General features: G+C 38.1%; 1 long non-coding RNA gene across 1 annotated transcript; it reads right to left on the bottom strand.

Annotated features, from left to right (window-relative positions):
- Window positions 1-362: 362 nt before the first annotated feature.
- Window positions 363-2,765, bottom strand: LOC106084211 (uncharacterized). Its single transcript, XR_001220769.1, has 3 exons — window positions 2,619-2,765; window positions 2,356-2,538; window positions 363-2,281 (listed from the first exon to the last, which is right to left on the bottom strand). It is a non-coding gene; the product is annotated as an uncharacterized LOC106084211 (long non-coding RNA).
- Between the last annotated feature and the right edge of the window lie 14,470 nt (window positions 2,766-17,235).

The following is a 17,235-nucleotide window of genomic DNA, read 5'->3' as shown; positions in this document are numbered from 1 at the left end:
CACGACTATGGCATCGTTTTTTGCATTGTCCGAAAAGTTGGACTATGCGGAGCGTGAAAGAAAAAATACAAACGCACGCACACAATGGGTGAACAAAAAAGAAAAAACGATGCTAAACCCAAATAAACACCAGCATAAAATGCCAAGCCAAAACCCCTCAGGAACAGCTAACAGCGGGGAGCTAAGGAAACAAAAGAGGACCAAGCAAACTAAAGATGTAGCCACTGCTGTCGTGGCCAAAAATATCCTTTGTTGCTTTACAGGAAATTCCTGCATCTTTTGTCCTCCCAGGTTTTTTTTACAGAATTTTTCACAAAAAGTTGGAATTTTGTTTACGGAATTATTCTAACAATTGTTGCGAGTTTCCTGCTTGTATTCTCTGCCAACGTTGGGTTTATTCGAAATTAACAAGTGCCAGAGTTAGTGTAATTTAATTCACAATAGAGCGCCGCCATAATCTCTTAATAAAGTAGCCAATATTCCAAGTGTTTGCGGGCGAACTTGTCTGTATGGCATTGTGTCCCTTGCACCAAGGATGGCAAATTGTTGTCAAAATGCATTTTGTGCTCTTCGTGATTTTCTTTTCGAGCAGCACAATAGATCAAATATGTCCATAGTCTGGAGAATTGCTCAAAGTTCAGCGAACTGGGTCTGCGTGCATGTTTCAGCTACTCAACTCTTCCCACCCTCTTGTTCGAATATGCCAGTTCGATGTTTACTTTGCACCTTTTGTCTGCTTAGGGGTTGATCGAGAATGTTTGCTAGCTCCTCGATCACACATGCACCAAATGTTTCATTTAGTTGTTCGGCTTATTGCTACCAACATAAATTTCCATTAATTTTCTTTTGTTTTGTTTTTATGTAAAGTCTGATTGTGAGTTGGCGCTACTTTTTAGACGCTACAATTGCTTGGGTTGACTTCACTCAGCAAAATGCACAGTCTAATTCCGTTTAGGGTGTAACGTACTCCTCGTACTTCTGTCAGCATAGACCGTAAGATGTTCAAACTGGAATACAGTTTGGGTGATTTGTGGAGTTCTCTGTTTTTAATGCAAGCAAGCAACATAAATAAAAAAAAATTTTAAATTTATGATAAATATTTAAGCTTCAATTATTTCATATTTCTCATGCAACTACATCTCTGGGAGGAAACTTGAAGACGTTTCTGAGAGTTTTATAAATTTTCTATGCTCTTTCGCATTGATTGCCGTAATATGGTTTTAAAACACGCACATGTTTCTCATCTCGAAGCAGCCGGAAATAGTTTATTTTTCTCTCTGTTCCGTCCCTTATAGTTCCTTATATAGTTCCGAGTTCGTATGAAGATAAGGAGGATACGGAGATAAAACTGATGGGACAGGATGTTGAGCAACTGCATTGATTTATGGCAGTGCTGTGTGTGTGTTGTTGCCTCTTCGCAAATAATGGCCACAATTTATGATAGATTTAAGTGAAAGACACAAAAAAGTTCAGTTTACAAAAGCTGTCAAAGAAAGTTGCAAAAGTTAGGGAGTCCAGTGAGTTCACGACAGGGGCAAATGCTTGTTCAATAACTGTGGAAAAATAAGTGGAGTAGGGGTCCCTCTCCCCGACCACTTTCCCCATTCAAATGTACACATTTTGTGCTGGTCTACTCTCTTTAATGATGATATCTCGCTCGCGAGGAGTCAATAGTATTTATGTCTCATAAAGGATTATCATCACTTTGTTGAACGATGACGATTAAATCTTCTTCCGCCTTTGACGGACACACAGCCTGGCAGACTTCTTGCTGCTTGCGTCTTTAGTGCATGCACTCGAGTTAGGTTCATGGTCATGGCCACGTGCCATTTGAATCTATGTTCAACTAAATCTTGAACTACGTGACACTCGATGTGCCCAGTAAGGTGGTAGAAGAGTGACACGAATCAGTCAGACTGAGGTGTCCAACATATCGTTAGTCGGTTTAGGCGTGGCAACTACCTGCAACGTTTGCACACAAGCGGCTTAATGGGGGGTCTTGCGGAATTCTTGCAAAATCAATTCCAATATGTAGCTTAGCGATAATATATGAATGACATTTAAGATGGCTAGGACGTAGGCAGCATGTGCTAAATCACCCTTGACTGCTGAGTCGTGGGAAATGGGCTTTTGTAACATATGGCACGTCTCACTTCCTTCAGTGATAGATGAGGGGTAAATGTCTCAAAATGTTGCTGCCATATTGGGTTTGAATTGATGGATTGCAGGCCATCGTGGGTGTGTACAGTTAACGTAACACGACACATATTTATCCATTATTCTGTTGAATATTAAAGAAAGGTAAATTAAAGCCTTAAATCTCATTAAGATTTAATTTCAAAGTTACTCACATACCCAAACAACTTTATACTCCTTAAATATCCTCAAAAGGGTTTGCCTCATCGATGCCAACGCACTAGCCAACCATCGTTAGAAACATCATAATTATCAGCATCACCATTAAAAGCCGCATTGTTATCGTAGCTGTCAGTAGACATGACTGCTCTCATCTACTTCTTTGCGTTGCCCAGGAGATTCCTTGAATAAAAGATGGCAAGACGTAGGGGAGTTGGGGGGATGAGCATCTACATTCCACGATTGAGTAAATATTTACATACCTTGGTGCGTTAATAGACAAACACACCCACATTAGCACAAAATAAGGACTTAACTTTGCGTACCGTTCGTTATAAATATAGAAGCCTTTTTAAACTTTCCATGAGTAGAGTTTACATGCACTGTTGTGCGGGGTTTGACAGCTAACTAATAACACTACAATAAAACTGATACATATATAAATAAAATATAAATTTGTATACCCACCACCGAAGGATGGGGGTATATTCATTTTGTCATTCCGTTTGCAACACATCGAAATATCCATTTCCGTATATATATTCTTGATCAGCGTAAAAATCTGTCCGTCCATGTCCGTCCGTCTGTCTGTTGAAATCACGCTACAGTCTTTAAAAGTAGAGATATTGAGCTGAAACTTTGCACAGATCCTTTTTGTTGTCAATAAGCAGGTTAAGTTCGAAGATGGGCTGCATCGGACTATATCTTAGTATAGTCCCTATATAGACCAATCCGCCGATTTAGGGTCTTAGGCCCAAAAAAGCCACATTTATTATCCGATTTTGTCGAAATTTGGGTCAGTGAGTTATGGTAGGCCCTTCGACACACTTCTGCAATATGGCCCAGATCGGTCTAGATTAGGATATAGTTGCCATTTAGACCGATCCGCCCATTTAGGGTCTGGCCCATAAAAGCCAAATTTATTATCCGATTTTGCTGACAGTGAGTTGTGTTAGGCCCCTCGACATCCTTCTTCAATATGGCCCGGATCGGTCCAGATTTGGATATAGCTGTCATATAGACCAATCCGCCGATTTAGGGTCTTGGGCCCATAAAAGCACATTTATTATCCAATTTTGCTGAAATTTGGGACAGTGAGTTTTGTTAGGCCCTTTGACTTCCTTCTTCAATTTGGCCCAGCTCGGTTAAGATTTGGGTATAGCTGCCAAATAGTACGCATTTATTGTCCGATATCGCCGAAATTTGGGACAGTGAGTTGCATTAGGCCCTTCGACATCCTTCTTCAATTTGGCCCAGATCGGTCCAGATTTGGATATAGCTGCCATATAGACCGATCTCTCGATTTAAGGTTTTGTGTCTATAAAAGGCGCTTTTATTGTCCGATATCGCCGAAATTTGGGACAGTAAGTTACATTAGGCCCTTCGACATCCTTTTTCAATTTGACCCAGATCGGTCTAGATTTTAATATAGCTGCCATGTAGACCGATCTCTCGATTTAAGGTTTTGGGTCCATTGCGTTCCAAACGCATTGACAGTTAGGCGGTAACTAGGCCTTAAACCCGATTCCCTCGCCCGGTACTGCTTCCAAGCCTGGCCCATATCCTAGAAGCTGGTCCCAGAGAGCTTCGCCTGGTAGAGGTTCCAAAACCGGCAGGTTGAACAAAAACCCGGTAGGTGGTTTCAAAATCTGGGCCTAGCCCCTGTTTTTTGGGACAAACTCCAGGTTTTGGTCCCACTGCTAGTTTTGGAAACAGAACAAGGCGAACTATGGGGTTTAGGCCCAGCTACCGGCTAGCGCCAGGTACTTTGGGACCAGCTATCAGATTTTGGAGCCACCTGCCGATTTGTGGACCCATCTGCGGGGTTTTGGACCTACCTGCCGGTTTTGGAACCAGAACCAGCCTAAACCTACGGCCCAGCTGCCGTTTTTTTTGGGACCAGCTACCTGGTTTTGGCCCCACCTGCCGGGTTTTTAGCTCACCTGGCACCTAGGCCCGTTAAACTGATAGCTGGGCCCGAAACCAGTAGGCTTCGCCGTTCTTCGGGTCCAGCTACCAGGGTTTGGAGCCATCTGCCGATTTTCCAACCCACCTGCCTGGTTTTGAACCTACCTTCCGGTTTTGGAACCAAAACCAGCCTAAGGCATTGTGTTAAAGCTCCAGCTACGGCCTAGCTGCCGTTTTTTTTAGCTCACCTTCCGGATTTTTAGCTCACCTGGCAGATTTTGCACCTACCTGCCGGTTTTTTCAAACTTCCTGCGGGGTTTTAGACCTACCTGGTGGTTTTGGAACCAGCCTAAGGCTACGGCCTAGTTACCGTTGTTTTTTGGGACCAGCTACCTGGTTTTGGCCCCATCTGCCGGGTTTTTAGCTCACCTGCTGGCTTTTTGGCTCACCTGACACCTAGGCCCGCTAAACTGATAGTTGGGCTCGAAACCAGTAGGCTTCGCCTTCTCTTGGTGTCCAGCTACCAGAGTTTGGAGCCATCTGCCGATTTTTCAACCTACCTGCTGCCGTTTTTTTTTTAGCTCACCTTTCGGATTTTTAGCTCACCTTTCGGATTTTTAGCTCACCTGCCGGATTTTGCACCTACCTGCCGGGTTTTTTAACTTCCTGCGAAGCTATCGGGTTAAAGGTCTAGCTAACGCCTTTTTTATTTTTAGCTCACCTGCCGGATTTTGGACCTACCTGCCGGCTTTGGAACCACAATCAGGCGAAGATATAAAGGTTCGGGCCCACAATCAGTCGAAGATATGAGGGTTCCGGCCCAGCTATCGGTTATGCGGGCCTAGCTGTCGTTTTTTGGATAAGCTATCAGGCTATGGACCCACCTGCCGGGTTTTATACCATCCTGCCAGCTTTAGACGCAGGCCAAGCTTTCGGATTAAGGCCTAGTTGCCGTTTTTTGGGACCAGCTTCCAAAACCCTACCGAATTTTTGGCCTTAAACCCGACAGCTTTGCTTTTTAGTGCTTCCAAACCTGGCATGTGGGTCATAACCTAGTAGCTGGGCCCGATACCAGATAGCTTTACTTGATCGTGGTTACAAAATTGGCAGGTTGACCCAAAACCTGGTGGCTGGCCCAAAAAAAAAAGGCAGCTAGGCGGTAACTGAACCTTATACCCGATGGTTTAGCCTGGTTCCAAAACTGGCAGGTAGGCCCAAAACCCGAAAGTGAGTTCAAAAATCGGCGGATCCAAAACCCGTAAGGTGTGTCCAAAAATCGGCAGATGTGTCCAAAACCTGCTAACAGGTCCCAAAGAAACAGCAGCTGGGCCTTAACTTAACGAAAATTCGCCTGGTTCTGCTTCCAAAATTGGCAGGTGGGTCAAAACACGGCATGTTGGTAGATGGTCCCAAAGAACCGGCAGTTGGGCCTAACCCGAAAGTTTGCCTGGTTCTGCTTTCTCAATCCACTTTCGGAGCAGAACCAGGCGAACTATCGGGTTTAGGCCCAGCTACCGGCTAGCTACCGGTTCTTTGGGACCAGCTACCAGGTTTTGGACTCACCTGCCACCTGCCGGGTGTTAGACCTACCTGCCGGTCATTTGACCAACCTGCAGTTGTGGAACCAGAACCAGCTTAAGTCATCGGGTTGAAGGTCCAGCTACGTCCTAGCTACCGTTTTTTTTTTTTTGGACCAGCTACCAGGTTTTGGTCGGACCTGCCGGGTTTCGGACCCACATGCCAGTTTTTGGACCTTCCTGTTGGTTTTGGAACCAGAGCCAGGCGAAGCTATCGGGTTGAAGTTCCAGCTATCGCCTATCTGCAGTTTTTTTGGGACCAACTAGGCGAAGCTGGTTCGGGCCCAGCTATCGGTTTTACGGGCCTAGCTGCCATTTTCTGGGATCAGGCTATGGACCTGTTTTTGGACCCACCTGCCGGGTTTTGGACCCACCTGCTGGGTTTTGAACTTGCTTGCTGGATTTTTAACCTACCTCAGAAGCAGGCGAAGTTATCGGGTTTTAGGTAGCTAGTCTCAAAAACCGGCAGGTAGGTCCATAACCCGACAGGTGAATCCAAAACCTGGTAACTGCTCCCAAAACACGGCAGCTAGACGGTAGCTGGTGCTAAAATTGGCAGGTATGTCCATGACCCGGGAGGTGGGTCCGAAAACCAGCAGGTGGTTCGAAAAAAATTGCAACTAGGCAGTGGCTGTGCTTCGGCTGGTTCGAGTTCCAAAACCGGCTGGTAGATCTGTAAAAAAAAAGCGGCCGCTAGGACTTAAACCTGTTAGCTTCGCCTTGTACTGCTTCCAAAACTGGCAGGTGGGCCCATAGACTCTGTAGTAGGTCCCAAAAAACGGCACCTAGGCCCGTACAACCGATAGATGGGCTTGAAACCCGATAGTTTCGCCTGGATTCAAACCCGGCAGGTCGGTCTAAAACCAGGTAGGTGGATACCAAACCTAGTAGCTGGTCCCAAAAACCGACAGGTTGGTCCAAAACTCGGGAGCTTTTCAGTAGCTGAGTCTAAACCCCGATAGTAAGTGGGTCCAAAACCTGGTAGCTGGACCCAAAAAACGGCAGCTAGGACAGTAGCTGGGCCTTAACCCGGTAGCTTCGCCGGCAGTCGGGACTGAAATCCGGCAGAAGGATCGAAAATCTGGTAGCTGGTCCAAAAATAAACGTCAGCTAGACAGTCCATGGGTCTAAACCCCGATAGCTTCGGCGGGGTTTGGTGCCAAAACCCGAACCCGGGTCCTTGCTTGGAGGCAGATCGGAAAACCGCAAATTGGACCTTAAACAAGGTATCTACGCCCGTGTTCAAAACAGTTAGCTGGCCTTGAAACCCGGTAGCAGTAAAACCGGTTCTTAGGCCTGAAAACTAGTAACTACGACAGGTAAAACCTAACAATTAATCCCTAGGACTGCAAAACCTATTATTGGTACGTAAACTAGGACCATAAACGCCTGGTAATAATCGGTAGCGGTATCCAAAACCTGAAAGCTGGTCCCATAAAACGGAAGTTAGGCACGTAAAACCGATTTCCGCCAGCAGTTATTCGAATTTAGGCCTAGCATATAGCGGTATTTATGGCCTTTCAGCATACTGTTCCAACCAGCTATTGGTTTGTTGGGCACTCTTCCCGCCTAGCTACACCCTTTTTGAGCCTACCTCAGAATTTTCGGTTCAGCTACCGGTGAGCTGCCAGTTTTTTGGGTCTAGCTACTCGTATTTAGCTGGCGGTCTTAGGAACCAACCGATATTTTTGGCCAAACAATTGGTTTTGGGCCATCTATGAGTTTTTCAGACAAAGTTGCAGGCTTTTTAGACAATAAAACAAAAACCCGCAGCGGCAGCTGGTCTCATAAACCGGTAGCTTATTTCGGTTGTTGTGAAATGCTGACAATTCACTTAAAGCGAATTATTTCCATTATAATCTGTATGTTTTAATATACATCAAATTCACGTATACCTTTTCATATTTTTTCCAGATATATCAACAGATTTATTATCTTGGCGGCTGTGTGAAGAGTTTTGATAATTAATGCAATGGATAAATATTTCGTTGGCGCAAAGAAAGATGCAAAGAAAGATGCAAAGAAAGATGCTACTTCATTTAAATTATAAAGGGTGATTTTTCCGCAATTACCTTTTTTGGCAACATTGGTTTAAACAGCTCATGCACGTATCGTGTTTTGTTTCACAGTCAAACATCTTCAGTTTGGTATATAATTCCACCATGAATCATCTTACAAACGAACAACCCTTGCAAATTATTGAATTTTATTATCAAAATGCCTGCTCTGTTAAGAAAGTTCATCGCGTGCTTCTTCCATTGAGCGACGAAGCTCATTTTTGGCTCAATGGGTACGTAAACAAGCAGAATTGTCAATTTTGTAGTGAAGATTAGCCAGAAGCATTGCAAGAGCCACCAATGCATCTAGAAAAAGTCCCAGTTTGGTGCGGTTTATGGGCTAGTGGCATCATTGGACCGTACTTCTTCAAAGATGATGCGAATCGCAACGTAACTGTGAGTGATGAGCGCTACCGTGAGATGATATCCAACGTTTACTTGCCAAAATGCAAGAGCTTGACTTGACAAGACGGTGCCACATTCCACACAGCACGCGTAACAATGGACTTATTGAGAGGCAAGTTCGGTGAATATTTTATTTCACGCTCTGGACCGGTCAGCCTAGATCGTGCGATTTAATACCTTTAGATTATTATTTGTTATAGATTATGTCTATAAAGACAAGCCTGCTTCAAAGGACGTATTTATTCGTGAGATTCCGGCCGAAATGTTGGAAAGAGAAAGAAAGCCGCAGTCACGGTCAACATTTGCATGAAATAATTTGCAAACATTAAATTATATTGACCGTATTATCGATTCAAATAAAGATTTTATGCATTTTTCTGAATTTTATTTGTTTTTTTTTTTTTTTTTTTGACAAAAATTGCTATAGATCTTATTAGTAGTACCACTACTGTGGTACAGGGTATTATATATTAGTGCATTTGTTTGTAACACCCAAAAGGAAGCGAGATAGACCCATTGATAAGTATACCGATCAACTCAGAATCACTTTCTGATTCGATTTAGTTATGTCTGTCTGTCTGTCCATGTTAATTTGTGTACAAACTGTAGGTCGGAATTTTCATCCGATCGTCTTCAAATTTGGTACGGGCATGTTTCTCGGCCCAGAAACGGTTCATATTAAGATATAGCTCCCATGTATATATATCGCCAGATTTTCACTCATGAAGCCACTGCAAGCGCATTAATTGACCAAAAATGTTGTACAACGCTTTCCTCGGCGACTTCAACAATTTCTATAAAGTTTGGTCCAAATCGGGTCAGATTTAAATATAGCTCCGATATATCCAACGGTGTCGTCAGAATTTTGAAATTTGCAAAACTGAAGATGTGACATCAATTTCAAACTCATTTCGATTTTTTCACCATTTTTCGAATAATAATTATGCGATTTTGAGCTTGTTTTTTGAAGAAAAAACATAGGAGTTGCACTAATCCGATTTTTGTGCCTTAATCTTCAATGCTGTATACTCAACTCAAAAAATTTTTTCGCATCAAAATTTGAAAATTTTCGTAAGGGGTTAGCCTTTGCTAAAAAAATGCAAAAAAAATAAAATGTGAAATTTGACGTAATTTTGCTTATTGTACGAATCTTTTTCGAATTTCGAAATGCGGAATGCTGGAAAATTATAGAAATTCCAAAAAATTGAGGAGTTACAGCGTTTTTGACCTTGAAAACGACCTTGAATTTTTACGCCAAAAACAGATTTGGTTTTTGCGATATTTTCCATAGAAAACTTTACACTATTGCTTCATCTAGCACCACTACGGAAAGGGATTTTCTTGACGAATCCAACGGTGTCGTCAGAATTTTGAAATTTGCAAAACTGAAGATGTGACATCAATTTCAAACTCATTTCGATTTTTTCACCATTTTTCGAATAATAATTATGCGATTTTGAGCTTGTTTTTTGAAGAAAAAACATAGGAGTTGCACTAATCCGATTTTTGTGCCTTAATCTTCAATGCTGTATACTCAACTCAAAAAATTTTTTCGCATCAAAATTTGAAAATTTTCATAAGGGGTTAGCCTTTGCTAAAAAAATGCAAAAAAAATAAAATGTGAAATTTGACGTAATTTTGCTTATTGTACGAATCTTTTTCGAATTTCGAACTGCGGAATGCTGGAAAATTATAGAAATTCCAAAAAATTGAGGAGTTACAGCGTTTTTGACCTTGAAAACGACCTCGAAATTTTACACCAAAAACAGATTTGGTTTTTGCGAAATTTTCCATAGAAAACTTTACACTATTGCTTCATCTAGCACCACTACGGAAAGGGATTTTCTTGACGAATCCAACGGTGTCGTCAGAATTTTGAAATTTGCAAAACTGAAGATGTGACATCAATTTCAAACTCATTTCGATTTTTTCACCATTTTTCGAATAATAATTATGCGATTTTGAGCTTGTTTTTTGAAGAAAAAACATAGGAGTTGCACTAATCCGATTTTTTTGCCTTAATCTTCAATGCTGTATACTCAACTCAAAAAATTTTTTCGCATCAAAATTTGAAAATTTTCGTAAGGGGTTAGCCTTTGCTAAAAAAATGCAAAAAAAATAAAATGTGAAATTTGACGTAATTTTGCTTATTGTACGAATCTTTTTCGAATTTCGAAATGCGGAATGCTGGAAAATTATAGAAATTCCAAAAAATTGAGGAGTTACAGCGTTTTTGACCTTGAAAACGACCTTGAATTTTTACGCCAAAAACAGATTTGGTTTTTGCGATATTTTCCATAGAAAACTTTACACTATTGCTTCATCTAGCACCACTACGGAAAGGGATTTTCTTGACGAATCCAACGGTGTCGTCAGAATTTTGAAATTTGCAAAACTGAAGATGTGACATCAATTTCAAACTCATTTCGATTTTTTCACCATTTTTCGAATAATAATTATGCGATTTTGAGCTTGTTTTTTGAAGAAAAAACATAGGAGTTGCACTAATCCGATTTTTGTGCCTTAATCTTCAATGCTGTATACTCAACTAAAAAAATTTTTTCGCATCAAAATTTGAAAATTTTCATAAGGGGTTAGCCTTTGCTAAAAAAATGCAAAAAAAATAAAATGTGAAATTTGACGTAATTTTGCTTATTGTACGAATCTTTTTCGAATTTCGAAATGCGGAATGCTGGAAAATTATAGAAATTCCAAAAAATTGAGGAGTTACAGCGTTTTTGACCTTGAAAACGACCTCGAAATTTTACACCAAAAACAGATTTGGTTTTTGCGATATTTTCCATAGAAAACTTTACACTATTGCTTCATCTAGCACCACTACGGAAAGGGATTTTCTTGACGAATCCAACGGTGTCGTCAGAATTTTGAAATTTGCAAAACTGAAGATGTGACATCAATTTCAAACTCATTTCGATTTTTTCACCATTTTTCGAATAATAATTATGCGATTTTGAGCTTGTTTTTTGAAGAAAAAACATAGGAGTTGCACTAATCCGATTTTTGTGCCTTAATCTTCAATGCTGTATACTCAACTCAAAAAATTTTTTCGCATCAAAATTTGAAAATTTTCATAAGGGGTTAGCCTTTGCTAAAAAAATGCAAAAAAAATAAAATGTGAAATTTGACGTAATTTTGCTTATTGTACGAATCTTTTTCGAATTTCGAACTGCGGAATGCTGGAAAATTATAGAAATTCCAAAAAATTGAGGAGTTACAGCGTTTTTGACCTTGAAAACGACCTCGAAATTTTACACCAAAAACAGATTTGGTTTTTGCGATATTTTCCATAGAAAACTTTACACTATTGCTTCATCTAGCACCACTACGGAAAGGGATTTTCTTGACGAATCCAACGGTGTCGTCAGAATTTTGAAATTTGCAAAACTGAAGATGTGACATCAATTTCAAACTCATTTCGATTTTTTCACCATTTTTCGAATAATAATTATGCGATTTTGAGCTTGTTTTTTGAAGAAAAAACATAGGAGTTGCACTAATCCGATTTTTGTGCCTTAATCTTCAATGCTGTATACTCAACTCAAAAAATTTTTTCGCATCAAAATTTGAAAATTTTCATAAGGGGTTAGCCTTTGCTAAAAAAATGCAAAAAAAATAAAATGTGAAATTTGACGTAATTTTGCTTATTGTACGAATCTTTTTCGAATTTCGAAATGCGGAATGCTGGAAAATTATAGAAATTCCAAAAAATTGAGGAGTTACAGCGTTTTTGACCTTGAAAACGACCTTGAATTTTTACGCCAAAAACAGATTTGGTTTTTGCGATATTTTCCATAGAAAACTTTACACTATTGCTTCATCTAGCACCACTACGGAAAGGGATTTTCTTGACGAATCCAACGGTGTCGTCAGAATTTTGAAATTTGCAAAACTGAAGATGTGACATCAATTTCAAACTCATTTCGATTTTTTCACCATTTTTCGAATAATAATTATGCGATTTTGAGCTTGTTTTTTGAAGAAAAAACATAGGAGTTGCACTAATCCGATTTTTGTGCCTTAATCTTCAATGCTGTATACTCAACTCAAAAAATTTTTTCGCATCAAAATTTGAAAATTTTCATAAGGGGTTAGCCTTTGCTAAAAAAATGCAAAAAAAATAAAATGTGAAATTTGACGTAATTTTGCTTATTGTACGAATCTTTTTCGAATTTCGAACTGCGGAATGCTGGAAAATTATAGAAATTCCAAAAAATGAAGGAGTTACAGCGTTTTTGACCTTGAAAACGACCTTGAATTTTTACGCCAAAAACAGATTTGGTTTTTGCGATATTTTCCATAGAAAACTTTACACTATTGCTTCATCTAGCACCACTACGGAAAGGGATTTTCTTGACGAATCCAACGGTGTCGTCAGAATTTTGAAATTTGCAAAACTGAAGATGTGACATCAATTTCAAACTCATTTCGATTTTTTCACCATTTTTCGAATAATAATTATGCGATTTTGAGCTTGTTTTTTGAAGAAAAAACATAGGAGTTGCACTAATCCGATTTTTGTGCCTTAATCTTCAATGCTGTATACTCAACTCAAAAAATTTTTTCGCATCAAAATTTGAAAATTTTCATAAGGGGTTAGCCTTTGCTAAAAAAATGCAAAAAAAATAAAATGTGAAATTTGACGTAATTTTGCTTATTGTACGAATCTTTTTCGAATTTCGAACTGCGGAATGCTGGAAAATTATAGAAATTCCAAAAAATGAAGGAGTTACAGCGTTTTTGACCTTGAAAACGACCTCGAAATTTTACACCAAAAACAGATTTGGTTTTTGCGATATTTTCCATAGAAAACTTTACACTATTGCTTCATCTAGCACCACTACGGAAAGGGATTTTCTTGACGAATCCAACGGTGTCGTCAGAATTTTGAAATTTGCAAAACTGAAGATGTGACATCAATTTCAAACTCATTTCGATTTTTTCACCATTTTTCGAATAATAATTATGCGATTTTGAGCTTGTTTTTTGAAGAAAAAACATAGGAGTTGCACTAATCCGATTTTTTTGCCTTAATCTTCAATGCTGTATACTCAACTCAAAAAATTTTTTCGCATCAAAATTTGAAAATTTTCATAAGGGGTTAGCCTTTGCTAAAAAAATGCAAAAAAAATAAAATGTGAAATTTGACGTAATTTTGCTTATTGTACGAATCTTTTTCGAATTTCGAAATGCGGAATGCTGGAAAATTATAGAAATTCCAAAAAATTGAGGAGTTACAGCGTTTTTGACCTTGAAAACGACCTTGAATTTTTACGCCAAAAACAGATTTGGTTTTTGCGATATTTTCCATAGAAAACTTTACACTATTGCTTCATCTAGCACCACTACGGAAAGGGATTTTCTTGACGAATCCAACGGTGTCGTCAGAATTTTGAAATTTGCAAAACTGAAGATGTGACATCAATTTCAAACTCATTTCGATTTTTTCACCATTTTTCGAATAATAATTATGCGATTTTGAGCTTGTTTTTTGAAGAAAAAACATAGGAGTTGCACTAATCCGATTTTTGTGCCTTAATCTTCAATGCTGTATACTCAACTCAAAAAATTTTTTCGCATCAAAATTTGAAAATTTTCATAAGGGGTTAGCCTTTGCTAAAAAAATGCAAAAAAAATAAAATGTGAAATTTGACGTAATTTTGCTTATTGTACGAATCTTTTTCGAATTTCGAACTGCGGAATGCTGGAAAATTATAGAAATTCCAAAAAATGAAGGAGTTACAGCGTTTTTGACCTTGAAAACGACCTCGAAATTTTACACCAAAAACAGATTTGGTTTTTGCGATATTTTCCATAGAAAACTTTACACTATTGCTTCATCTAGCACCACTACGGAAAGGGATTTTCTTGACGAATCCAACGGTGTCGTCAGAATTTTGAAATTTGCAAAACTGAAGATGTGACATCAATTTCAAACTCATTTCGATTTTTTCACCATTTTTCGAATAATAATTATGCGATTTTGAGCTTGTTTTTTGAAGAAAAAACATAGGAGTTGCACTAATCCGATTTTTTTTGCCTTAATCTTCAATGCTGCATACTCAACTCAAAAAATTTTTTCGCATCAAAATTTGAAAATTTTCATAAGGGGTTAGCCTTTGCTAAAAAAATGCAAAAAAAATAAAATGTGAAATTTGACGTAATTTTGCTTATTGTACGAATCTTTTTCGAATTTCGAACTGCGGAATGCTGGAAAATTATAGAAATTCCAAAAAATGAAGGAGTTACAGCGTTTTTGACCTTGAAAACGACCTTGAATTTTTACGCCAAAAACAGATTTGGTTTTTGCGATATTTTCCATAGAAAACTTTACACTATTGCTTCATCTAGCACCACTACGGAAAGGGATTTTCTTGACGAATCCAACGGTGTCGTCAGAATTTTGAAATTTGCAAAACTGAAGATGTGACATCAATTTCAAACTCATTTCGATTTTTTCACCATTTTTCGAATAATAATTATGCGATTTTGAGCTTGTTTTTTGAAGAAAAAACATAGGAGTTGCACTAATCCGATTTTTTTGCCTTAATCTTCAATGCTGTATACTCAACTCAAAAAATTTTTTCGCATCAAAATTTGAAAATTTTCATAAGGGGTTAGCCTTTGCTAAAAAAATGCAAAAAAAATAAAATGTGAAATTTGACGTAATTTTGCTTATTGTACGAATCTTTTTCGAATTTCGAACTGCGGAATGCTGGAAAATTATAGAAATTCCAAAAAATTGAGGAGTTACAGCGTTTTTGACCTTGAAAACGACCTCGAAATTTTACACCAAAAACAGATTTGGTTTTTGCGATATTTTCCATAGAAAACTTTACACTATTGCTTCATCTAGCACCACTACGGAAAGGGATTTTCTTGACGAATCCAACGGTGTCGTCAGAATTTTGAAATTTGCAAAACTGAAGATGTGACATCAATTTCAAACTCATTTCGATTTTTTCACCATTTTTCGAATAATAATTATGCGATTTTGAGCTTGTTTTTTGAAGAAAAAACATAGGAGTTGCACTAATCCGATTTTTGTGCCTTAATCTTCAATGCTGTATACTCAACTAAAAAAATTTTTTCGCATCAAAATTTGAAAATTTTCTAAGGGGTTAGCCTTTGCTAAAAAAATGCAAAAAAAATAAAATGTGAAATTTGACGTAATTTTGCTTATTGTACGAATCTTTTTCGAATTTCGAAATGCGGAATGCTGGAAAATTATAGAAATTCCAAAAAATTGAGGAGTTACAGCGTTTTTGACCTTGAAAACGACCTTGAATTTTTACGCCAAAAACAGATTTGGTTTTTGCGATATTTTCCATAGAAAACTTTACACTATTGCTTCATCTAGCACCACTACGGAAAGGGATTTTCTTGACGAATCCAACGGTGTCGTCAGAATTTTGAAATTTGCAAAACTGAAGATGTGACATCAATTTCAAACTCATTTCGATTTTTTCACCATTTTTCGAATAATAATTATGCGATTTTGAGCTTGTTTTTTGAAGAAAAAACATAGGAGTTGCACTAATCCGATTTTTTTGCCTTAATCTTCAATGCTGTATACTCAACTCAAAAAATTTTTTCGCATCAAAATTTGAAAATTTTCATAAGGGGTTAGCCTTTGCTAAAAAAATGCAAAAAAAATAAAATGTGAAATTTGACGTAATTTTGCTTATTGTACGAATCTTTTTCGAATTTCGAAATGCGGAATGCTGGAAAATTATAGAAATTCCAAAAAATTGAGGAGTTACAGCGTTTTTGACCTTGAAAACGACCTTGAATTTTTACGCCACAAAACAGATTTGGTTTTTGCGATATTTTCCATAGAAAACTTTACACTATTGCTTCATCTAGCACCACTACGGAAAGGGATTTTCTTGACGAATCCAACGGTGTCGTCAGAATTTTGAAATTTGCAAAACTGAAGATGTGACATCAATTTCAAACTCATTTCGATTTTTTCACCATTTTTCGAATAATAATTATGCGATTTTGAGCTTGTTTTTTGAAGAAAAAACATAGGAGTTGCACTAATCCGATTTTTTTGCCTTAATCTTCAATGCTGCATACTCAACTCAAAAAATTTTTTCGCATCAAAATTTGAAAATTTTCATAAGGGGTTAGCCTTTGCTAAAAAAATGCAAAAAAAATAAAATGTGAAATTTGACATAATTTTGCTTATTGTACGAATCTTTTTCGAATTTCGAACTGCGGAATGCTGGAAAATTATAGAAATTCCAAAAAATGAAGGAGTTACAGCGTTTTTGACCTTGAAAACGACCTTGAATTTTTACGCCAAAAACAGATTTGGTTTTTGCGATATTTTCCATAGAAAACTTTACACTATTGCTTCATCTAGCACCACTACGGAAAGGGATTTTCTTGACGAATCCAACGGTGTCGTCAGAATTTTGAAATTTGCAAAACTGAAGATGTGACATCAATTTCAAACTCATTTCGATTTTTTCACCATTTTTCGAATAATAATTATGCGATTTTGAGCTTGTTTTTTGAAGAAAAAACATAGGAGTTGCACTAATCCGATTTTTTTGCCTTAATCTTCAATGCTGCATACTCAACTCAAAAAATTTTTTCGCATCAAAATTTGAAAATTTTCATAAGGGGTTAGCCTTTGCTAAAAAAATGCAAAAAAAATAAAATGTGAAATTTGACATAATTTTGCTTATTGTACGAATCTTTTTCGAATTTCGAACTGCGGAATGCTGGAAAATTATAGAAATTCCAAAAAATGAAGGAGTTACAGCGTTTTTGACCTTGAAAACGACCTTGAATTTTTACGCCAAAAACAGATTTGGTTTTTGCGATATTTTCCATAGAAAACTTTACACTATTGCTTCATCTAGCACCACTACGGAAAGGGATTTTCTTGACGAATCCAACGG

Source organism: Stomoxys calcitrans, chromosome 4, assembly GCF_963082655.1.
Source record: "Stomoxys calcitrans chromosome 4, idStoCalc2.1, whole genome shotgun sequence".
In the NCBI taxonomy this organism is placed as follows: Eukaryota; Metazoa; Arthropoda; class Insecta; order Diptera; family Muscidae; genus Stomoxys; species Stomoxys calcitrans.
Note: the sequence above shows the minus strand (reverse complement) of the source record. Positions and strands in the feature narration are given on the sequence as shown.